This window comes from Anolis carolinensis, chromosome 2 (assembly GCF_035594765.1).
Source record: "Anolis carolinensis isolate JA03-04 chromosome 2, rAnoCar3.1.pri, whole genome shotgun sequence".
Lineage (NCBI taxonomy): Eukaryota > Metazoa > Chordata > Lepidosauria > Squamata > Dactyloidae > Anolis > Anolis carolinensis.
Genome location: NC_085842.1, coordinates 141,746,746 through 141,772,833, shown reverse-complemented (window position 1 = coordinate 141,772,833; position 26,088 = coordinate 141,746,746). Strand labels below are relative to the sequence as shown.

Below are 26,088 nucleotides of genomic sequence, written 5' to 3'. Positions count from 1 at the left end.
ATCAGAAAGCCCCAGTCAGCATAGGGGAGAGATTTGTCTTTCTGTAGCAGCAGCCAGCCAGAAGTCCAATACATTGTTGAATCTGCAAAGAGGAGGACTGACTGATACTTCTAGTAAGTAAATCTCTGTGCTGGGTTGGGAGGAAATCCCTAAATGGAAGTTCTATTGGTTAATTTGAGAGACATTCAATGAAATCGCTGCTATGGCTTTAAAAAAACAAAACAAAATGTTTTTATCAAAACTTTAAAAACTTCTGTAAAATCAGTAGATGCATGAATATTTCTGAAAGTTGGGGGGAATGATCCCTGTTATCTTATGTCATTGTATAGAAAATTCAAGGAGATAGCTCTTGTAGTTTTTAAAAAAAATAAAATGTTGTTTATAAAAACTTTGAAAATTCCCTGAAAATCTGTGGATAAGTGAAACATTCTGAAATTTGCTGGGCTAACAGTGGCAAATATGTTCTACCATTTTAGCAAGTTTCACCCCAATAGCTGTAAAAACGAGGGAGAAAGGAGCCTCTGAAGTTTTCCCACTTGTGCAATTACTATAATGAAAAAGTAACAAAATGTTGTTACTCTTGTTATAGTAACGATATTTTTACTAATGATGCTTTAGATACACTTTAGAAATGAAATGCTGGCACCCCCTAACTTTGTAATGACTTTTGAAACATTTTTTTATTGAATGTACAGCCCTACTGAGTTAGATGGATTAATGGTCTAATACACTATAAGGCCACTACCTATGAATAGCTGAAGATAAGTTAAAAGCAAGTACTTTGGACTTAGAATCTTTGCTCCCAATATCAACTGATTTCTGCATTTCTTTTCCAACTTGGGTTGAATATGAACACAAACAGCTATGCTGAAAAACCAGGCTCAAAAATAGCTTGGAAGGATGGAGGAGTTTTAAAGCATCATTTCTTTCCCTTGAACGGTTTGCGAGTAGTTTTCCAACACCTGCTCCTGAGTAAATTTATTCACTAAGTGCAGTACTGTGTCACTGGGAAAAGGAGAACAGATAGTTCTCATCTCTATGACTGTTCAGACATTACCAGTGCCATTAGACAGAATTGAATGGCTCACTGGGACTCTAAGATAACTTAAAAGATTATCTGTTTGTTGTAAGTTCCAAAACATATTCTGTCAAAAATAAAAGAAAGAAAAGATAAAGATAAAACTGCAATAAAACAAATACATCAAATGTTTTAAAAGAGGTGAATACAGAAATTGATAGGAAAAAAACCATCTAACTGGCTCATCTTTGTCAGATCAAATTCCTAGCAAAGTTGCTTTTTAGGGGTTCCAGCTGGTCTGTGAATCAGGCATGCCATTTTGCACTTGATAAAGTTTTGCATTTTGATCTGATAGTCACCTGATTCTCACTATACTTTGCAACACTAAGGTAGAGAAATAAAATATTAGAACACTGCCTTTCTCTAAATCTCCTGTTGTTTAAAGCTATCATTTTGAAAGCATTTCAAGTGTGGTCCAAGAGAAATAATCTGTATTTCTCTTATCCACTGGGTTCAACCCAGAAGCATACTCTTAATTTAAGCCTGGATCATTGATGAGGGTGGGATGTTTCTATATTGGAGATTTTCTGCAAGAAAACAAACAAAAATGAATATTTATCTAGCTCCTACTCCCTACAGATTGTGTTGAGGCATTGAAGAGCCCAGTACAATTTGTGTTCAATCCAAGTAGATGTACATACTATTCCTTTCTACTTCAACTTATGCTGAATTTGGGAAGATTTTGTATGTGAAACTTCATCAGTTTTCATTTTTGCTGCATTTACTCATCCCCTTGCAGGTCCATATTAAATTGGAAACCACCACCTCTTACCAAAAAAGTAACTTTGGTTCCGATTTTTCACTCCAGAATTCATCACCAACCTCAGAAACTTTTATTTTCATGACCAGATCCCTTTGACCTCATTGCCAGTCTTAAAAAATGATTTTTTTTTGGGTAGGGACACGCAAAATCCACAACCCAAGTGGGTTAAAACACTTACAGTTACATCTATGCAGAGTAATTCTTTGCAGAGAAGGCCTTTTTGGTGGCTGCTCCAAGACTGTGGAACCCCCCCCCTCTCTCTCGAGAAACCAGAATGGCCCCATCCCTACTTCCCTTCTGCAGGCATTTAGAATAGGATAAGGGGCACGCTGCTAGGGCGGTTGTAGGTGGCATTCTAAGGAGGGGATTGTGAGCTTTAAATGCTATTTTAGGTGTATTTATTATATGTTAACCATATTTTAACCATAATCTACACAATGCTATTTAATTGTTTTTTAAGTTTTGTATTTCCTTTGTTTTAAATTGTGGCCAATGTGCGTGATTGTTAGCTATATTGAGTCCCCACAAGGAGGAAGGTGAAGTATAAACAATCATTATTATTATTATTATTATTTTATGACACAGCAAACAAGATAGATATGCTGGATTTCATTATTATTATTATTATTATTATTATTATTATTATTATTATTATTATTATTAAATGAGCTGCCTTGGGTTTCATGTTGAGAGAAAGGTAGGATGTAAATAAAATGAATAAACCAATAAATGAGAGAATAAAAAAAGAAATGAGTCAATTCTGTACAGAACTCTTTCTTCCCTCTGACAGCAAAGATCTTTGCATGGGAGGAGGAAGTAGGTAAAGCTGTACTTTACAAATGAGAAGGTCCTTAGGAAATGATGAGCAGTATGGAGGAGGTCTGCAGATAGAAGGTATACCTTCCAACATTTCACAGATGAAAGTTGGGACATACTTGGCCAGCCAGCATCAGATTGTGATCACGATGAGAAAGAACATGTAAGTTAGAAGAGGCTGTAGCAGTTCACTTTTGCCTAAGGGCATTTCTACATGGGCACTATAATGCAATTTGGTTCCAACCTGCAATCAGTGGATATTGTGGCCACTGTCCCAGACTCAAACTAATCCCAGGGCTATTTGTGTAGGTACTTTGAAGCAGAACTGGTTTGGTTTAATCTACTTCCTAACTTGAGTTTAGTGTCTGTCCTCCAGCTGTTTTGGCCTCCAACTTCCAGAAGCTTTAGCCAATTTGTTCAATGGTCAGGAATTCTGGGAGTTGGAGGCTTAAATGGCTGGAGGGTCATAGTTTGAGGACGCCTGATAAAGAATCACCCTAAAACTCCTGGGAAGATTATGCCCCTCATCTTGTCTTTTCCCTGCTGAGTTAAATTCAAACTACTTTTGGATGTTAAACTCAGTCTGCAGCAATTTAAGGTTTCCTTCCTTCAACCTTCCAGAGGTGAAAAGAAGGAAACAAGAAGAGAAGAAGACAGTTGCTGAGACATTTTTAAAGCATCAGAAAAATGGGGCCACAGAGATTTAGAAGGGATTATCCTTGGCAAACTGGGACAGTTGGAGGGTAAGGCTGATGGTAGGTATTGCCCAATTCTTTTGTTTTAAAATGATTTGTAAAAATAATTATTTGTGGATCATCATTACCATATCATTCCCAGGTGATGAAGTCTAGTGGGTATGGGTTTAAAGCCCACTTTCCTCCACCCCATTCTTCCAAATTACCTTAGCAATGCATGAGCATGCGGACTAAAAAACAGACAGGCAAAGTAGGTAGATTAATGGGCTGGCCTTTAACCTTAAACCTATGGAAACCCACCAGGGAAATGTATTTCTCCATCAGCACAAACCAAAAAACACAGGCAAAAATAATTTGGCACTAAAGACAATTCTGACAGGAAACCTAATTTGTCCCCTGGGGCTATGAGAAGTAACTGGCCAGTTAATGCCCCATGTCAGTGAACCTACTAGAAACGAAGTACAGGACGAGTGTGTAAATCAGAGCTGGAACCCTGCAAAAATATGGTCATTACAAAAAGAAATGCACAAGGGAGATACAAACCAAACTATAATGGCCAAAGAACAAAAAAAGGCTCAGAGGTGAGAGACACAATGTTTTTTCCACTGGCTCTGTGGATTCTGGTGCTTAAAACCTCCAGAATTACCTTGGTGGACCACAGGACCAATTTTCCCAGAATGTCTGTTGTCAGAAGTGGCCAATCCTATGTTTCTAGGTAGTACCAACCTGGTATGATAGTGATGGCATCCCTATTAATTTTACCAGCTATTTTTATTCAGTGCTAGCACAGTAGAACTTGGAGAAGCTATGCTTTGGAATTACAATTCTTAGAATGGGAAATGCAGGGAAATGTGGTCACCAAACCTAACTTTTCCAAGTTCTAAATGGACCAGTGCACTATGATGCATCCATTTAGCTGTCATATTTAACAGTCCCTGCTACTCGGTTTCAAAGCCTGGTGATGCACAAACCTTTCTCAGCTATATATCTATCCACAAGGGATCTGGTAGAAACATTACAGCCCACCTGTTCCTAAATAAAGTTACATTTTTCAAATGTTTTCACAATCTCAGGATGCTTCCTTAGCAACCTAGCATGATTGCTCAAGAAAGCCCATATAAGAATGTCTCACCAACAGTTCATTAAAATGGTATATTTAGTGCATATTACTATGAGTGATTAATATTATATCTACTAAGTTTAGTCAAAGTCAACTATGCAAGCTAACTTTGTTTAGAATTGCAAGCTTAATAACTTAAGGACAACATAAAGAGGCCCACATTTGATTACCCCAAAGACCTACTTGGTTCACTATTTTATTCCATAGTGGCTAGCTAGTTACCTATATGAAAAGGGAAAGATGACAAAATCTGGCAGCTCCAAGAAAGCTATTTTTAATGCCTTTCTTCCTTTATGCCCACCACACTTGTGCCCCTTTTCCTAAGACTATCATTTATGCCTGTGAAATGTACCAACCGGATTCTACCAAAGATCAATAGTTAATGCTCCCCAGTTATTGTTTTTAACTTTTGTTCAACATTGAGGAGCACTCTAATTCTAGTCAAATACTCAGCTACCATTTATTGTGGTGTATATTATGTTATGTTTGCTGGGTTTGTCTTGTTGAAAAAGTTCTTCTGCTTGAAAAAAGTCTAGCAGTTGATCAGATCTCTGGAAATTTCTAGCCATATCTGTTCCATATGCTGTAGCTTGGCAAAGATAGTCCTGTTAACAAGCCCTAAAATACTTCATCTGAACTTAAGGACCTTATCACATGGAGGTCCTTGATGCAGGGGACAGTGAGGGGATCCATGGGGAAATGAAGCAAATTGTGGGGCATTGGGGCAAATCTTGCCTTTCATCATCTGCTTGCCCATCACATGCTGGAAAGCATACCTTTTTGGCATGCTCCTGCATTGTCCCCATGATTTCCAATCTAACATGCGTAATCTCCCCTCATCGAATTCCCCTGAATTGCATGCAAGATTGGCTGATATACTAATGAATGAAATTACTTAAAACATTGAACTTGGGAGCTCATCACAGTTGGCAAATTCCTTATCCTAGAACACTTCACTGGCATGGCCATCATAGAGCCCCGCAGGAGTAGCTGTGCATCATGTGATGAGATCCGGTGGGATCCATGCTGGCTGCGTTGATGAAGTGTTCTAGGATGGGGAATTTGCCAAATATGATGATGTCCCAAGTTCAAGGTTTAAGTAATTTCATTCATGAGTATATCTGCCAGTCTTGAATGCAATTAAGAAATCCTGCTTTGCCTCCAGATATTCATCTGAACTGAATGTTGGGTAGCACAATTGGAATACACTGCTTACCACCCCTGCTTTGTTACCATCCTGTACTCAAAGGCTATGTCATATAGTAAGAGTGGGCAATGGTGGTTGCCCAGATGTTTTTGGCCCATAACTATCATCAGATACAGCCAGCATTGCCATTAGCAAAAAGCTATGGGAAATGTCAAATAAAAGCCTCTGGTGGCTAGATAGAATCATAGAATAGTAGAGTTGGAAGAGACCTCATGGGCCATTCAGTCCAACCCCCTGCCAAGTAGCAGGAAATCGCATTCAAAGCACCCCCGAAAGATGGCCATCCAGCCTCCAAAGAAGGAGCTTCCACCACAGTCCAGGGCAGAGAGTTCCACTGCCAAACAGCTCTCACAGTCAGGAAGTTCTTCCTGATGTTCAGGTGGAATCTCCTGAACATCATCTCTAATTATCTCTATCAAGGGATAGGACAAGGGATAGATCTTGTCCTATCCCTTGATAGAGATAATTTTTTGTGTATTACATGTTCACATGACAACATGACAACCTTTAGCAAAGGACATATCAGAAAAAGCTTTTGGTTCAGTTTTGTCATAGAAGTGCAAACCAGATCTCCTTCTCTCTCTGTGTGTAATATGTATATATGTATATATGTGTGTATTAGGGTTGTCCAAATATTCGTTATGTTTCTCGTTTCGTAATTATTTCGGATTGTTCTCGTTTTTTGAAACGAGTATTGAAACGTTTTCCCTGGGCGCAACTGGCAATGTAATTCGAACCATCGTTGGCCCATTCTCTAATTGTTTCTTAAAATTTTCGTTAATTTTTTTCCTTCCAAATTTTTTTAAAAATATTTTTTTATTTTTTTATTTTTTGTTTGTTTCTGCAACCTAACATGAATGGGAGCCTAGCGCAGCCTAACATGGCTACCGCTCCCTGGCCAATCAGAGACTTCCACGATGTCTGAAAAAGGTGGGGGCTAGCGTCCTCCATGTCCACGTGGAGGATCTCTCCCCTCCCCAACTGAGCCAAGCCATTCTGGGTTGGGATACCGAGGAGAGAGGGTGTTTTGCGCGCGCTGGGAAGCTGCTTGCTTGCTTGGGGGAGAGAAGGCCAAGTGTGATGCCTCATGGGCCTTGTAGTCTGTTCCTAGTGCCATCGTGGCAGATGAAGACGAAAACATGGGGTTTTCGCCGGTTCAACAAGAGCCGGAGTCTTTTCACCTGCCGGATGTTGATGTTTGTACCCAAGAATTCAGTAAAACAGACCTTGGACATTCCTCGCCTCCGTTCCCTAGGAGAGAATCCTATTGTGCAGATAGAGGAGTGAGGGAACAGAATCGCAGGAGTTTACGGATTGCAGCCAAACAACAGGCTGATTAGACCTGCTTCCCTTGGGAAATTCTAAGGAGTCTTGCATCTGGACAAAGTTGGGTTTCGCTTCCCGTTCTCTAGGGAAAGAGATTGTTGGCGGGAAAACGAGACCCCAATATAGGTGCCTGACGCGGGAGAATCTTTGCGGAGTCAACAGAGCTGCTTCAGGAGTAAGATCATGTGTGGACTTCGTAACCCCAGTTACTTGCTTCCTGGATCAAGAATTCAAGTACTGCCTTGCCTTGCTTTTAACCACAGATCTAGTTCCAAGAATCACTGTTTGCCTTGTTCCTAGTCACGGACCTTGTTAAAGAACCAAGATTATATCCAGCCTTGTTGTCAAGTTACCTTGGACTCCTAAGACTCTGGCATTTCCCCACACTATTGCTTGGCCATAGTGTGTGTTTCGGTATTGGATTTAAACTTTGAACTCTAATATCATTTATTGGACAATACATTTTTGGACTATATTTGACCTCATTTGAAAGGTCTGCTTCTGAACTATATTCTTCACTTGTTTTTATTACTTTTATACATTTCCTTAATAAAGAAATTAGATAGAGATTGGCCTCCGTGTATGGTTCTTGGTGCCCTGCTGCCAGGGGTCTGACACTAAGTGACTGGGGTAGAGTGTTTCTGTTGTTGCTGGTTCGATATTGTGTTTTTTTTTTGGGGGGGGGGGAATTGGCTGGGGGCTTGGGGCAGAGTCCTTGCTGTGGCTGGCTTTAGGGAACTTTTTTTTTCCAAAGGAAGTCTGCGTCCCTGCTAGTGCTGAGCTTGGGGTGCTTTCCATCTACTCCTGAGGGAGACCTTTTGCCTTTCTGTTTTCTTTTTTGGAATTTAGCAATCACCACATCAGCCCTTCTTTGCAATCCTGAAAGGGGGGGGGGGATTTGAAAATAATAGTTTCCAAAGGATGTCTGCATTCCTGCAAGTGCATTGCTTCCCTCCCGCTCCATTTGTAATCCCAAGCCCCCGGGCTGAGTGTTATTGCAGCAATCACAAAGACACACATTGTTTTCAAACCTAAAGGGCACACTGGAAGAAATAGTTTCCAAAGGACGTGGGGCACCCGCCAAGGCATTGCTTCCCACACGCTCCATTTCTATTCCCAAGCTTTGGGCTGAGTTTTATTTCTGCAATCACAAAGTCAGACATTGATTTGATTCAATAGAGGGCCCACAGCAATTTATAGTTTCCAAAGGACGTTGCCAATCCTGTCAAGGCATTGCTTGGCGTGTGCTGCATTTCTAATCCAAAGTCCTCAGCCAGAATTTCATTTTTGCAATCACAAGGTCAGCCAGTGGCACCATTGATCAAAAGGTTCAAAGGCAATTTATAGTTTCCAAAGGACGTTGCCAATCCTGTCAAGACATTGCTTGGCGTGTGCTGCATTTCTAATCCAAAGTCCTCAGCCAGAGTTTCATTTTTGCAATCACAAGGTCAGCCAGTGGCACCATTGATCAAAAGGTTCAAAGGCAATTTATAGTTTCCAAAGGACGTTGCCAATCCTGTCAAGGCATTGCTTGGCGTGTGCTGCATTTCTAATCCAAAGTCTACACAAGTAGAAGAGGGACTTTTACAGTGATAAGAACCCAATTGAACAGGAAATAAGACTTTCAAACCAGGAACAGGTTTCTTCAAATATTGAAAAATAGTGTATTATAAAAAGTTATGAAAATTCGCCAAAAATCATAGGAGACAGGAAACATTCTGCAATTTGTTGAGCAAAGAGTGTGGAATGTGTTCTCCCACTGTACCAAATTTGATGAGAATAACTCAAGAAATGAGGGTGGGAGACCCCCAGAAAAGTCCCCCCCGGTTTCCTGTTTTTTGGCGATTGCGCATGCGCGTCCGCCATTTTAGAAACATTTTAGAAACATTACGAATTTTCGGAAATATCCGAAAATTTGGGGTGAAACATTAAGAAATAATTTCTATATCGAAGAGCCGGCACCCCCTACTTTAGAAACGAGAATTGAAACATTTTTTCCATCGATCGGACAAGCCTAGTGTGTATATGTGTATGTATATATGTATATGTGTGTGTATATATGTGTGTGTGTATGTGTATATATAGAATCATAGAAACACACACACACACACACACACACATATACACAGTATATATATTCTGCCATAAAAGCAACAATGGACAGAAGCATTCAGATTAGATGATCTTCTGAAGAATAAGTTGGATAACAGGAATCACATGTAAGGACATTTAGTACAGATGCGAAGTCATTTAGGAACTCTTTTTGAGTGGAATGGGAGATATGCATTATGTTGTATCTCAATATGTTTTCTTAACAAAAGGTTTAGGATAGTTTGGAGTAATACAAACTGGTCATGTCAAGATTCAATATGTCATGTTGGTTGTAATTGTAATGATGAGCCAATAAGAAGCTGAAGCTTTAAAGCCTCCTTTCATTCTGAGTCTGGATGGGATTCAACCTTCGATGGTAAAGGAAAGGCAAAAAGAAGGCACGGCTCAGTGAGCCGTCCTCTCTCCTCTGCAAATATTTATGTGCTAAGCTTTCACACTTAAAAGCCTAATTGGAGTGTAGTGGAGCTCAATGCACTTGAAGGTAGCCTAATGGAGACATTGCAGTGCTATTAGCACAGATGGTTGTCATATGTATGCAAATGAGGAGCAAATTGAATTTGGTGTCCCCTCTCACCAGCTGTCCTATCAGCTCCTGCTTCTGCAGCAGCTAATCCTTCCGTGCAGATTCATTACTGCTGGCGCATTAATCATTGCTGTTTTCCCTGGTACAAAGGAAGGAGCTCTCTCTTTCATGTGGGTGCGTCCTTTGGTGGAGATGTCCCAGCTCTGGAAAGGAAGTGCGTGTGAGTGGCTTCATTAGTGAAAAGGATCAGGAGGAGGGGACTGGAGGGCCTGGCTCTTTCTGACATCAGATGTGCCAGTGTGTCAGTTCAAAGAGGTAGGGATGGTGCAACCTGCCTGTCAGATTGCTTAAGGGAGGCTCCGTTGGCTCCATGGTCCTATCTAGGGAAGACAGCATGTGCATGGCAGCTGGGCATTTCCCCAGTCTATTTGTGGGGCTTTTCCCTTTTCTGGGCTTCAGTCTATGCAGCTCTACCAAACACCAGGCACCAAAGCTCCAGTAAGCGGTGCCTGGGGATTTCAGTCCCCTCAATCTCCATTAAAGTTCGGTGCAAACTTCTGTTGACTTTAATGAGAACAAGAGCAATGCCTTATTGTGTTAACGACTTGAGCTAATATATCCTCATTATGAAAAGTTGCAAGAGGAAAAAGAAAACCATTATGGTTGCATCTATCATTTAGTCTGAGGCAACAGACACAAATAATAGGGTAGCCAAAACTGGCTGTGGAACTCCCTCCCTAGTGACATCTGGCAGGCTCCATCCCTTTTGAGTTTTAGAAAGAAAGTGAAGACCTGGCTATGCGAGCAAGCATTCAAAGAATACATTTTGTTGGCTTCGACTCAGTCTGGACAAAGGTTTATGTACTAGGTTTTGTGGATGAATGGCTCAAGTATTTTGTATTATTTTAAATCTGTTTTTAATTGCTTATGTTTTATTCTTTTGTATTGTTGTATATTGGCATCAAATTCTGCCAGTTTTGTAAGCCGCCCTGAGTCCCTTCGGGTGAGAAGGGTGGGATAAAAATGATGGAAATAAATAAATAAATAACCAAACAAACAAACAAATAAATAAAACCTGATCTCAAGACCATTTCTCTCTCTCTCTCTCTTTCTGTCTAGTATTTTCAGGTGTATACATGAAAAAATCAAACTATGAATAAAATAGCTTTATTTGTCATTGTCCTATTGCACAATTAAATTACTTGCCTTCCCCTGCACACACCAAAAAACAACACATCCATCCCTCCACACACCCCCCACCACTACACAGCCCCCAATGCCACATCAATGTAAAACCACAGAGTCCTACTTGGCTACAGCTCTAGGATAAAAACTATCCAAGTCTTTGTCACCCAGTACCATCCTCCTGGTGGCACAGTGTGTTAAAGCGCTGAGCTGCTGAATTTGTGGACCAAAAGGTCCCAGGTTCAAATCCCAGGAGCGGAATGAGCGCTCGCTATTAGCCCCAGCTCCTGCCAACCTAGCAGTTCGAAAACATGCAAATGTGAGTAGATCAATAGGTACTGCTCCAGCGGGAAGGTAACGGCGCTCCATGCAGCCATGCTGGCCACATGACCTGGAGATGTCTATGGACAACGCCTGCTCTTCGGCTTAGAAATGGAGATGAGCACCAACCCCCAGAGTCGGTCACGACTGGACTTAATGTCAGGGGAAACCTTTACCTTTACTACTATCTGCTAGAGGGCAATAATGTAAAAAAAAAAAGAATATGCCAGGTCAGATATAAATATATATATATATTATCTGTAGTTTTTATTTTTAGTTTTTAAAAGCCTGTCTGTTGTTTAGATACTAGTGATGTTCTTCAAATGGATTACAAGATTTTATGCAAGGCTATTGAAAGGACCACTAGTGGAGCTAAGTATGTACATACTTCAGCTCATTCAATCTGTATGATTTTTATATGTAAAGGGGAATAAAGAGTCAAACCTACACTGGTCTGCAGTTCAGATCGTATTACAGATGCCTGTGATAGTACATTTTCTTATCAGAAATGACACGGTTCTATGACACGCCAAAGACTGCCAAATTTGATACAGTGCATTAAACTTAAGACATGGCTATAACATGCCATGTTTTAACTAGCACATTTTAGTAAGCTTTCAGCAGCTAACAATTTTATGCATTTAAACAATTTTATTTTGTTTAAATTAATTACTTAATTCAATTTGTTTATGTATAGGTGCATTCAGGTCACTGGTCAATTTATGGCAGCCCCATGAACATCATAGGGTTTTCCTAGGAAATGAATACTCAGATCCTGCCTTTGAAATGTATCCCACAGCACCTAGTATTTGTTGGTGATTTCCATCCAAGTACTAAGACCAATAGAAGACCAGTGGAAATCCATAGAAGGTGGATATGGAAAACTGCACTAGAGAAGTAGTAGATGCAAAACAGAAGAGACAAATGATGCAGGACATATCGCATTTATTACCATGTCATAGGAAAATCTGGCCCCGCTGAAATTCCTTTTCTCACAGAGCTATGAAAATGAACAAGGTTCTCAATGAAGGAGTTGAGGTTCTTTCTTGGTGCTCAAGGCCCCAACTTCTCCTGGGAAATCTGTTGGGGAAGTATGTCAGTGGTTGGCATAAGCTAAAAGTGGATGAAATTAGAGTTTGGGAAAATTAATTTTGGGGACTACAATTCCCAGATGATGATGGTTCAAGTGTTTCAATCTACTAACCATAGCTTTGGGCTATCAGTGGTTCAGGTTCTATCCAAGACAACAAGACTACAGGAATCAGGGAAGTATTGTTTGTGTATTCCATGTAGTGTCATTATTTTGTAATTGTGCCCTCACTGTCTTGCTTTATTGACATGGTTTGCCAATTCTTTAGAATTTTTCCTGTGGATGATGATGATGATGATGATGATTTCCTCCAATGACATCCCCTCTCCCTGTCTCCTTCTTCCACGACAATCCATTATAGCAAATGTGTCCCCCTCTTCAAAAGCATGCATTTGGGCGACACATTCAATACCCTCTGGTTCTGAGACTTGTTTCTCTACAGGCTGCCTTGAGGTGCTGATTAATGCCTCCCTGTCCCTGAGGTACAAACATCTGACCTACAAATTACTCCTAGTTAAGAATGTGGGTAAGACAAAAGGAAGTGAAAGAAAGCTTCCCCCAGGAAGGGAAATTCACTCCAGAAAGAGTTATCATGGGGAAAAGGTGTCTCCACTGAAGCTTTTAAGAACAAACCTACAGAACCCATCTTGTTTGTAACTTGGGGACTGCCTGTATTCTGCTTTGCTTTTTCTAGGATGCCAAAACTTTTTCAGTTGTTCATCACTGCAAAAACCAGCTGAGTTAGTCCATAAAGAAATATCTTTATTTCCTTTCTGGATGTGAGAAGCAGGTTTCTAACTGTGGCTACCAAGTCTTAGCAGTTTCATGCCTTAGTCTGACATGTCCCTTCCTATTCCCTTCATACATACACTATAGTTTGTATTTTAGGTCACGAAGTAGACAGAGAAAGAGGGATTCTGTAGCTAAGGCTTTTTGTTAAGTAAACAAACCCGAACACAAGGCAAATTGAAAATCACAAACTGTGTCAGCATGTGATTGCAGCTGAAAACAGCTCGCCACTATTTGAAGGAATAATAGAAAATGAATGCTGGCATGCTGTGATTACCAAAACTGAGATTACAAATGCAGAGGATTTAAGAAATGATGATTCACCCTAATTTCAGACTAAAAATCCAAATATAATAGACATTAGAAATGCAATATAAATCCTGCAAACATATTTACTTGTTCCCTGGTGAGATGCTATTTGATAGGTTCAGATTTTCAACTACAAATGTCAAAAAATAACCTATTCTTTTAAAAAGACTACCGGTACTTAATGTCTTGTTTTATAGGCATATCTCTGGACCTTTCTGCAAGCTTAACCAACTGATGACTCTGAATGCAAAGCAAACATCAACAGAAGAACAACACAAAAGTATTCATGAATATGGATTGGAGGTGGGAGATGAAGACCATCTCACTGAGTCTCCACATTAATAAGGCCTAAGACCAGTATGGTGTAGTGCAGGCATGGACAAACTTCGTCCCTCCAGGTGTTTTGGACTTCAACTCCCACAATTCTTAACAGCCTACCTGTAGGATCAAAGTTTGCCCATGCCTGGTTCAGTGGTTAGAGTATAGAACGGGTATGGGCAAGCTTTGACCTTCCAGGTGTTTTGGACTGCAGCTCCCACAATTCCTAACAGCTGGCAAGGTGGCTGGGACTTCTGGGAGTTGAAGTCCAAAACACCTGGAGGGCCGAAGTTTGCCATGCCTGGTGTAGAAAATGAACCTGGAAGATCATAGTACTTCACACCCTTACCCTGGTGAGGCATTAACTTCTTTGTATGGTCTTTCATCTTGGCTTACATAATAAGGAAGTTGTGATTTATTATTATTATTATTATTATTATTATTATTATTATTATTATTATTATTATTATTATCCCGCCTCTTCCAACTTCTCAAAACAGGCCACAGCACAGTTAAAAACACACAAATACTATGTATAAATTCTACAAACACACATTAAAATTCAGTTCCATAAAAGATACAGATCAAAGCATTTCTGTAAAATACACATTAATCATATAGGTCAAAGACCAAAATACATGACATGAGTTTAAAATTCATGCTTTCAACTTACTGGGAAGGCCTGCTGGTAGAGATAGGCTTTTAGATGGTTTTAAAATTCCGATGGCTGATCTAACTGCTGCAGCTCTTTTGTCAGGCCATTCCACAGTTGTTGGGTGGCCAATGAAAAAGTCCCCATGGTGATGGTGGCCAGTCGAGTTCTGGCTGGTTGGAGTAGAGGCTCCCCAGAAGACCTATATGTGTGGGGCAGATTGTATGGGAGAAGGCAATCCTTTAGGACCTGGACCCAAACCATGTTGGGCTTTAAAAGTCAAAACCAACTTTGCCAGGAGACTAATTGGCAGCCAGTGGAGTGATTTTAGGATAGATGTTCCTCTAAGCAATCTGGCTGTTGTACTTTGGACCAAATGGAGTTTCCGAACTTGGTACAAGGGTAGCCCAATGTAAAGCACATTGCAGAAGTCCAACCTTGAGGTTACCAAGGAGCTCTCACTTTTTAAATAATGTTAAATGGTGACAGTGAGTCCTTGTCACGACCCAGGCTGCAGAGCACCAATAACCATACACAGAGGCCAGAATCTAACTAATATCTTTATTGAAGGAATATATAAAGTTAATAAAAGCAAGTGTATGAAATAGTCCAGAAATAGACCTTTCAGGAAAGGTCAAAATTAGTCCAAAGAAACAATGTCCAATATGAAATATTAAGGTCCAAAGTTGTAATCCAATAACCGAAACACTCACTTTGCCAGGCAAAGTGAGGGGAGATGACAAGGTCTTTTAGTCCGTGAAACTTGAGCGAGGCTAGGAAGTAACTTGATTCTTGGGAAAACGAGGCTTGATTCAAGGCAACAAGGAAACAAGGAACAAGAACAAGATCCGTGGTAATTTCTTGGCAAAATCCGGGAAACAAGACGAGGCTGAGTCTTAGAAAGCAAGGCAGGATTCGTGGAGTAAACAAAGCTGGGAACGAAGGCTTGGCGACAGGAACGGAGGCTTGGAAGCGGAGTAGCTGTCCACACACGCTACTCCGGTTGCTGACGAATTGACTCCGCAAGATCCCTTTGTGGGTAAAACACCTAAATAGGGTCCCGTTTTCCCGCCCAAGAGCAGTTCTCTGGAGAACCAGAAACGAAAGCTATTTTCTGAGTCCAGATGCATGACTCCCTAAAGTTTCCCATGGGAAGCAGGCTTAATCAGCTGAATGCTTAGCAGCTATCCTAGCACTCCTGCGAGACGCCTGATTGACTCCTCTCTGTTGTTTACAAAAATCATGGCGAGAAAACGTAGGAGATTTAGGCTCAGGGCTTGTTTGACAGACTTCTGGAAGACAAATCTCTTGCAGGTGCAAGGTTTCCAAATCTGGCTGGGAAAGTTCCAATTCTGACTGAAACGGCGAAAAACCCAAGTTTTCCTCTTCATCTGGCACCACAGTGCCAGGAATGGGACTACATTGCCCATGGGTCATCACAGTCCTCCAATCTAACAGCTTTCTTCTCTATAACTGACCAAGCTACAGGGAGGTAGAGGTTCTGATGTAGAGTATTGAGTCCTCTCATTGCTAATTCACATTTATTCTATGTGCTACACTATGAAGTTCAGGGCTATGATCTCATGAAGTACTTACCTTTAGTAGTAATGGCATGGCACATTGCAGAGGGTGCAGCAGCCTTAGACACCTTGAGTATCAACATACCAGTAGAAAATATTGTGTGTGTGTTTGTGGGGGGGGGGTATTTTGAATACCAGTATTCAAAATGCATGAAGTATGTGGTAGGCTTAATGAGTTCAAAGTTTTACCTAATGAGGTGATAATTGTCCATCCCAAGTAGTTTACTAAATTTAATTACTCTGATTTTATCTGCTTGGATTTAATGTATTGTCCATTATTTTATTTTGTGTATTGTTGGAATGTTTTAAGTTTTTGTCAAATATGTTGTGTTGTTGTTTCGGGCTTGTCCCTGTTGTGAGCTGCCCCGAGTCCCTTTGGGGAGATGGGGCGGGATATAAAAATAAAGTATTATTATTATTATTATTATTATTATTATTATTATTATTACCAGCACGTGCACTACCAACTTCAGGTCCTCCAAATCTAGGAAGGTCACAATTGGCATATCAGCTGAAGCTGATAGTAAGTATTCCTGACCATTGCATCTACTTGGGCTGACATTTGGAGAGATGGGTCCAGGAGAACTCTCAAGTTGCAAACACAGTCTTTCAGGGGGAGTGTAACCCCACCCAGAACTGGTTGACACACCTCCATCCCCAGATTAGGACCCATCTCTCCAAATGTCAGCCGAAGTAAAATTTAAAAAAATATTTTTTAAAATATATTTTTTAAAAAAATTGGGAAAAAATTAACGAAACATTAAGAGACAATTAGAGAATGGGCCAACGATGGTTCAAAATACATTGGCGGTTGCGTCGTGAGACAACGTATCGAAATGTGTCTCAAAAAGCGAGAACAATCCGATATCAATCCAATATAAGATTCAAAACAATTTTTTGGACATACCTACTATCTATCTATGAATCTCTTTGTCTGCCTGAATCTATGCATCTGATTTCAAAAATATGTTGTTCACTCCAGATATATTTTAGGAAGGTTTTGAATGATTGAAGTGCCACACATTAATATAGTTTGATAAAATGCTATGTTTAGTCAATATCCAGCATAAACTCAGAAGATTGAGACCTATTTATGGATCAGAGTAGCTTTAACTTTTTCTTTCACATGAATATTAAATATCTCTTTTTCTTTCTGTTATCCATACAGAGAATGAGGTCTTTACATCTTTTTCATATAAAAACAGGTAATAATTTTATACTACTCGGTGCATCATTAATTGGTGCATGTATTTCTGAAGGGTAGAAAAAAAATTGTGTTTACCTCTTCCTGCATGCAGAAACACTAAGTGGTAGCGTGGATTCCATAGCAAATTCCATGTGAATAATTCCTCTTGTGTTTAGCTTCACTTCCCATATTGTTATCTTCATGGGGGTGAAGCGATAAACACCCTTTAAGGGTAAAATGCTATGCAGCAGTGAAAGCCAAGTTATATGCGTCTGCATTTTTGTTTTTATTTTAGAAAAGATGCTTTCTCAAGTGGTAAAGATTTCTCTCTCTTTTTTTTTGACAACTTGTGATTGCCCTTCCTCTTTTTGTATTTTGTATCCTGATTGCTTTGTAATTTGTCACAGAAAGGTAAACAGTGAGTCTGATTTCCCCATTATGCCCGAATGTATGTTTATCCCATGAAATACACTTTCTCTTTAAACATCTAATTCTGTGTACTTCTACAGGTAAATGTACTAAAGTTGACATCACTGGCAGTTGATCCTTGCGTCAAGTATTGCCAATGAGATCAGATCCTCCGTTGCATTAAAGGGCAGCAGCTCACAGAAGGAGAGGACTGAACAAACAGGAATTTGTTTTTACTACATTGCTTTTTACTACATTTTACTCCACTGCTGTTGCTTCACTGCCTGATGGTAGGACTGGCCCTGCTTGTTTCTGTCATTTAGCATGCTTATGATAGTGATATATGAAAATGTCATCTGAGTCATGTTTACTCTTAGGAGAAAAGAGCAGGGTGGACATTGGACAGTTGTGGGGGTCCAGGAGGTTACATTACCTTTCTAGAAGACTGTGGGGAGATTGCATCCCCACTGCAAATAAAAACCAAAATCATTCTACCTCTTAGTGTACTCTAATGGTTTTGTGGGGATTTTCATCCATTTTTGTGTCCCTCCGGGGCCTAAGTACCCTAAAGACACCAGATTCTGATTCTGATTATGAAGGCTAAACAGAGTCAGCCTTGTTTAGTACTTAGATGGGACACTGCCAGTGAATACCAGGCCCTTTAGCAGAAGAAGGCAATGGCAAAACCACCTCTAAGTATTACTTGCCTAAGAAAACCCAGTGAAATGCAATGGGTCATAAACTCAAAAAGCAATTTGAAGGCACATAAACACACATTTGCAAGGAGAAATCAAGAAAAGAAGATACAATCCAAAAGCTGGCATAGTGCAGCATTTTTTCACAATTTTCAACTAAGGACCTTATCACATTAACAGACATTTGCCATGCATTGTGGCAAACACCATATTAGCCAGCTTCCCCCTTACCCCATCCCAAAAATAGTCCCATTCAAAAACTAGAATTTTCATAAGTTGATTAACCAACTTCATGTTGATTCAGTGGGTTTACTCAAGTGGCTACTAAAAATTGACATTAGTGCTTTGGTACTGTTAACATTTGGTGGAAGAGTTTTGTACAAAAGTCTTATTCAGTGCCACATCTTGCCTACAAGGCTATGTGCTTTTCACACCAGGGATAAATATAATTTATTTAAATATAATCTGTGAACTCTTTTAGTTTCATTTCATATGGCAGAGCAGTGTTTCAGGAACACAGATGGGGCAAACTTGCACTGGCCCCATTCATCCATTATTTTGCTATTCCTGTTCAAGTCATGTCCTTCCTTCCCTATTCAGCCTGCTTCAAAATAACATAAATGTTGCTGCACATAATCATTTTCACACCTCCATGGATCTGATTTAACCCACATAGGTGATAATGGGATTACTCGTGCCTGCCCCCAAAGCTGAACAATTGGGACCACATCCATCATCTTCCTCCTTAATGAAAGAAATAATTGTCATGGGCTGACGTGTGTTTACCTCTCAGAGGCTGAGCCATTTATCTACACAAGTTCCCAGAGCTGATAAAATACTGTCATGTCAAGTGGAATCCAGACAGCTGTAAATCAAAAGGATAATAATACATGTGGTGCTGGGGATGAGTTGAAATGGTTTCAGCAGAGAGAATATTTTCACCAGGTTCCTGCATAATGTGTCCATTAAAACTCTATCAAAAGAAGTATTCTTTGCCTCCCAGCCACCCAACTTCCAAATATGGAGGCATCAGACTTTCTCTGGACTCCATCCACTGAGCAGAACTGTATGTGTCTCGGCGCTTTTGTTTTCTTTTCTGTCTGACACACATTAAGGGCACACATTTTCCAAAAGTCTTTGAATCCTTTGCCATTCTACTTTGCTTGAAGAAGAATATATGGCAAAAAGGATAGATCATGGCTATAGAGGAATGAACAATGGAGAAGAGCACAAGAGCATGCCAGCTGTGCATGTTTTCATGTCTCCCATGATTCTAGCCAGCTTCATGTTATTCTTGGTGTGTGAGTGTATGTATCTATCTCCCATAATTTCTAAATTTCAGCTCCATTGAATTTGATCAGAGTTGTATTAACACATTTAACAATATAGTATATCACATCTCAATTATCAGTTTTAAGATTTCCCCCTCTTTTTAACAGCTGAGTTAAGAATTCCTGTATGTCTTCACAGTGCTTTGGTAGAGTTCTTCATTTTATGATCCTCAGCTCTGAAAGTGGAAGAGGCTCTCAAAGATAGAGATTCCCCCCACCCCCCCAAGATATCTTATACCTTTTCAGAAAGCCTACTCAGGAATCATAGGAATAAGGCCTTAATATATCATTTAATTTGATTCAAGGTCTCTAAAAAAGCTGTTTTCTTCCTGTGGAAACATGCCTAATAACCCCCAATTGAAAATTAATACATGACACCATTGGGTGTTCTTTTAAGTTCTGTTAACCATTCAATGGCCTCTTGTGTCAATGGCCTCTCATTTCAAGTAGAATTGTGGCCAGGGCTTCTCCTGCCTCACCATGAGTTACACCATGGCATACAATCATGGGCATTCTTCATAGACAAAGACTGTGGTCACTCATTATGCCTCTTCATGGGGCCAGGAGGTGTCTGCTGGCAACCACAATGACTTCTTTGAATGCACAAGAAACATAACTTCTCAGCTGGCTCTTTTTTATAGAGTCCTTTTTCGGGTAAACAGCCCTCTTTTAAAACATTTTAAAAAGAAGAATGCTAGCTTCAAGTATACCCAAGCGTCCAAGGGATTTTTGGATAGGTCCCCAAAGTCCAATGTTATACTCATTGCTTGCAACTTGGGCAACATTCAGCTTCTGAAGTGGAGCAGCCAACAGGCATATTGGTTCTTTAGAAATTCCTGTTTCCAAGTGACCCGATAAAGATTCCAAACATTAGCATTCACAGCATACTGTCATCATAATTCCAAGACAGAGTAATGGTTGACTTTTATTCCAGGTTAATAATTCCTCACTCCACCTCTTCACAAGGTTTAGGAAGACACTGAAGAAAATATCCTAAAAGGCTGCCATGGAGATAGTTAGACATGATTTATGTGTTTTCAGTTTGAAAATATTATTTCAGCTGCCAAAAGCTATGCCCAGCCTTGGTCATGGGAGACAGCCCTTTGTACCAGGTGTGTCTTCCATCTGGGAAGAGGTATATTTGGATGACACACAAATATCCTGCCCTTAAGGTTGCCCAACACCCTATCTGGGAAAAAAGCAGCATCAACCTATTTCTTATTCAAGTCTTTCTGCATCTCATTGACATATGAATGTTTGGAAACAAACAGAAAATTCAGAAAAACATGCCAGATATTCAAGTTGGGGCCATTTCAATCTTGGGAAGAGCTCAGTCTTGCCCAAGCTTAAGGTAATTGGACCTCAGGGATCTTGGTATTTGCCACACCCTGGTTAGCTTTTGTTTTAATTCCAGATGGGATAGGCTCCATGGCTGGGCATGCTAATTAATCAATCAATGGCAACAAAAATAGCAGCAGGGGGAGTCAAACTTTGACACTTATTACGCCTTTTTTCAAGTGTCTGGAACTGAATCATTGTTTGCAAGGAATAACGGAGGTTTGGAAAAAGCAATCTTCACCTCCTTCTAGGCCACTGGAATATACCAGGTTGGGTGCTAGAATTTATAGTCAATCATGCTCCCATGGTTTTCTACAAGTAGTAGTAAAGGGCTATAATAAAAGCCAGCAGACTGGATTTTTATTCATGTTTTTGACATTGGAGCCATGGGCTGGTTGAGGCTGATTTGCATGATAATTTAACTGGATAGCTCTGGGTCATCACGAATATAAGGAATTGTCCCTTCCCTGAGCCTAGCATGCTCCCAGGGTTTGTGTATAACATGAAGATTCACAATCATCCCAGGCCCAATGATTTTGGTCAAATCCCAAGATCTAAGATTTCAGTACAGGACTGTTTGTTACATTACTATATACATAGCTCCAAGCAAGACGGAGGACCTGGATGGTGCCTTCCTAGAACAGATGATCACATATTCAGAAAGGAGAGATGTAATAGTAATGGGAGATTTTAACTCCCCTGCTATTTCTTGGAAAAGAAACTTTGCCAAGAATATCAGGTCCAATAAAGTCCTCGTTTGCCTTACAGAGAATTTCATTTTCCAAAAGATGGAAGAGGCCCACTGGAGGAGCTGACATGGCTCTGAAGTGCCTGACACGGGCTCCAGAAGGCCCAGCCCAGGCTCCGGAAGCCCGTGTCAGCCCTTCTGGTGGGCCGGGCAGGCACGGGGCCATCTAGAGCCCGCGTCGGGCACTCCGGAGCCTGCGTTGGCCCTTCCGGTGGGCCGGGCAGGCCTTCTGGAAGCCGTCTGTTGGAAGCAAGGCAAGTGGGGTTTATTTGTCTGTGGAATAATGTCCAGGTTGGGAGAAAGAGCTCTTGTCTATTGGGAGGCAGGTGTGGATGTTGTAATTAATCATCTTGATTAGCATTTAATGGCCCTGTGGCTTCAAGGCCTGGCTTCCTCTTGCCTGGGGGAATCTTTTTTTGGGAGGTGTTAGCTGTCCCTGATTGCTTCCTGTCTGGATTTCCCCTGAGTGTTGTTCTTTATTTAGGCTTTTCCTTAATCCCTCCTTATTATCCAACATTTTCACTTATCCAACGCTTTTATTTTTCAGTTATTGGTTTTTTTTTGGGGGGGGGCACCAAAATTTCTGTTTGCCTATACTTGAAAATTACCTTGGACCTGCTCTGCCCGTAACTTACATGACACAGATGGGTTAAGAGCCCTTGGCTGAATAGAGTGAATGCTGTCCTATGGAGGTTGACACTGTTTAATGATCAATGTTGTTTTATTTGTATGCAGTGTTCAAAGTCTGCCACTTTTAGAAACAACCTTGTAAAATTGCAGTTATATCTACCCTGAGCCCTCTGGATATGGCAGAGAGGGAAGCTCATCACAAACTGAATGTAATGCACACATTGTCCTGTGCTTGTTACTCTTGCAGCTGAATTTCAGTCAATGCCATTTGCTCAGCCATCAAATTTAGACAGCTCCATTTCGACATTTAGCAAAGACCAGCCACTGCCTCCTGGAGCCCCTGATTTCATTTGGCCCACTTTTTGGAATGGATTTCTGTTCCAGGGAGAGCTTGCGAGAATGGATGGTCTGTCATCCTACATCCAGAAACCTACCCCTGGGTTGATGTTCTGTTTGTGTGCAGCACAGGAGATCCAGGCCTCATAATAATTGTCATCGTTGAGCTATTTTTAGCCTACACACCAGCCGTCTGTGGGATATTATGCTGTAAAGTGAGGATGAATGATGGCAATTGATTATCACAAGCTGTGTGGCACAATATTAAGGCAAGAGGCCCCAGCTGTGTTCTCTCCTGCCTCTTTGGCAAGATAAAATACCCAGTTTCCATCCCTCTTAATTAAAGTGGGTAGAATACTTACAAGAGGAAGAGAGAGGTTACACTCAGTAAACAATAGTCTGCTCAATTAAGAGAAAATGCCTCTATGAAGCCCAGAGAATGGGTGTCAACAGCTTTTTTATTCTGATGCAACAGGAAAAACCTATTTTTGCCTCCTCCTTCTCCTAAGGCCCATCCCACAGCAAAAGGACCAGACTGAGATTGCTCCTGTTGCTTCCCTGGGCCATTTACACAGAAGAAAAAGGCAGGGAACCAGAATTTAAATTTCCAGTTCCCTGTGCATTTACTGTGCATACAGGGGGTCAAAATCTTGCCTTTTGTGTAGGGATGGCCAGAATTTTCCCCCTTGAAAGCTATTGTGTCATTTTCAGGCACAATGGAGCAAGGGAGACCCTAGAAGCCAGGAATGGGGGCAAGGAAGAGGAGGCAGACACTGCCTTGGGCTGTTTGAGCCCACGGAGGTTGGGATCACTGTAGAGATGTCTCCTGAGATCACAGATGGCAATTTCAGGAGGAATGTCCACAGGCCCAAGACCTACAAAGATGCTGACCTTAGTAAAAGGTCCAGATCTTTGGAAGTGTTATTTTCGTCCAGAATAAACCTGGATTTCCAGGTTTATTCTTGGTTCGTGTGCATTATCTTGAGGCATCATTTGGACACCTCATGGGAATGTGCACCCTATACCACATTGTAGTCCAGCATTGATTCATCATGCCTGGAAGCCACAGATATGGGACTTGTACTGGGACTTCCTAGAGCTGCTTCACAGATAAGAAGGGTGTCTTTAAAACACAGGTGTACATTAGGAATGGTAATATTTTACTAATTGGCTCCTCACAGACAAGAACAAATTCAAAGGTTTTATCACTACTTGGTGAGAATGTGATAGTTTTTGCACAATTTTTCCCTTGCATATTTGACTTTGGTTGCAAAAGACTTAAGAGGGAAATGTTGATTTTCAGGCACGGGGGAGGGAGGGGAGAGATAATTTGTGCAAAAACCAAACTGCACTGTGAAAAATACATCATTCTTTCTCCAAATAAATGTGGATGGAGGTATGTCTGCAAGAGAAAAAAGATCTATGGCATTATTTATTTTAGTTGCTTATTCATTCATTCATTCATTCATTTACAGATAAGGCTAAATGAATTTCATTGTTACAATACTCCATTACAGTAGCCTAATCTAGAAAATCACCATAGCCACATTTGGCTCCTTCAAGGAAAACAGCAATGAATGCTTCTCCTACCCTAACTTGTCCCATGTGGAGCCAAACACACCTGGGAAATACCCTATCTTCAGCATTTTCAGCATGTGTTGGTCCAGTTAAAATATATTGCATGCCTCAGTATATCTGCTTTAAATTATTTTCAACCTAGTGCAGCAAGAAAGGTCTGCCCACCAAAATGGGGTGTAATGGATACCTGCACATGAATGCCCAAGTGAAGTGGTTGGATGGATCTTTTGATGTGGAAGGGAATGTTCACTCATATCCTGGGCTAGCAGAGCTGGATCCAGGCCAGTGCTTCCTAAGCCACCCATGAATTTTGAATCCTTGGAAGGCGGAGGTCTGGCCTTTAATTAGGCTCGGGGCTGGAATGTCAGTATTTGGATGTCTTACTGAAGGCTCTCCTGAATGGATGACTCGTGAAGTCAGCGTAGGTTTTAATGTACTGATTTAAGGTAGAGTTGAGTAAGCACTGTTGGGAAAGTCTGTGAGCACACACACGTACATGTAAAAGAAAATTGGACAACATTTGTATAAATTATTTTTTCTATTTCCTTATTAATAACATATTACATAATTGAAAAAACAGAGCCAGCCAAACCTCACAGATGTGGGAGCCTTTTAAAAACATCACATCAGTCCCATAAATTCATTTTAAAAGCATTTGTGTTTGATCAATTCCATGGCATCATCTATTTATTTATTTGGTTCAAACTGAAGGGTAAAACAGGCACTCGGTGCTGTAAAACCTATTTGTTTCTGGTTTGGCATGTTTTTCATTGCCATGTTTTCCCAGACTTTCTTTCTCTTTCTGTTCTCTTCTTTTTCCAGGCAAGTGATGTCAAGAAATAGTCCTTTTGAAAAACAGACACAGGAAGACTAGAAAACCAAAAACAGAGAATTCAGCAGCACGAGGGCCATGATCAGACATTTGAAACAAAATGGCAAAAATGTTCACTCTCCAGGGCTTGAATGAAGATCACAATGGATCCCTTACTAAGCAATAGATCAGCTGCCCTCAATCCTGAGGAGTTCTGATCTGTTGGAATAAAAGTCCCAACATCCCCATGCAGCATAGCAATTTCTATGAATGAGAGAATTTGCATTCAAAACATTTGAAGGCCTCCTGCTTGGAAAAGTCTGTTGCTGAAGACCATGGTCATTGGGCAGGCAACACAAATGGAAAGTGTACATCAGAAAAGGACATCGTTAAAAAAGTACAAAATCCAAGATGCAAGCAGGCTGGCAGGTTTGGAGCAATTCCAACATTTGCAGAAATAAAGAGCTTTAAAAAGCCCCCAAAATTAAACCCAGGATTCTGAAAACACAACTATTAAGCATATAAACTTAATAGTCACATAATGCTGAGCAATAGTAGGGAAATAAAACTGAAAAACTGTGGTTGGACCAACATAGAATACTCTACTACAGAAGGGCAGAGTTGGAATACTAAACCAAAGTGTGTTGGCAATTAAAAACCCTTTGCAACAGTTAGTTGCAGAGTCCATTATATAATTTATTAGTAAATCATAGTGTTTGATCTGACAATATTTAAACCAAAGCACACACCGATATTCAATTTTATATCTAAAACTTACAGAACCAAAAAATATAAAGAAGTTGAAATGAAATGTTGCATCAATATTGAAATCTTACAGAATTTCAGAGTTCAGATTTCAGTTTTTGGCTTTTAAATATTTAAGAATTTCACCCAAAAATGTAGCAGAGTAGCAGTCATGATTTACTATTTATAAAATTTGGCTGATGGGTGCTGAAACAACAAATTACCATCAAGTTGTAGTCTTCTTTCTGTCAAAATATAAATTCAAAAATATCCATACTTAGAGATCATAGAATCACAGAAGCTGAAAATGTCACATGACAGGATTGTTCTGATTGTTTCAAACAAATCTGAAATAAGAAGTCCTTGAGCATTTCCAAATAAAATTTCCTCCAAGTTTAA

General features: G+C 40.4%; 1 long non-coding RNA gene across 2 annotated transcripts; it reads left to right on the top strand.

The window, feature by feature from the left end:
- Nucleotides 1-26,088, top strand: LOC103277811 (uncharacterized). 2 transcript variants are annotated; one of them, XR_001729937.2, is made up of 5 exons: nucleotides 1-113; nucleotides 3,279-3,412; nucleotides 17,053-17,089; nucleotides 17,580-17,768; nucleotides 24,957-26,088. It is a non-coding gene; the product is annotated as an uncharacterized LOC103277811 (long non-coding RNA). The 2 variants fall into 2 exon arrangements; XR_010002911.1 differs by lacking the exon at nucleotides 17,580-17,768.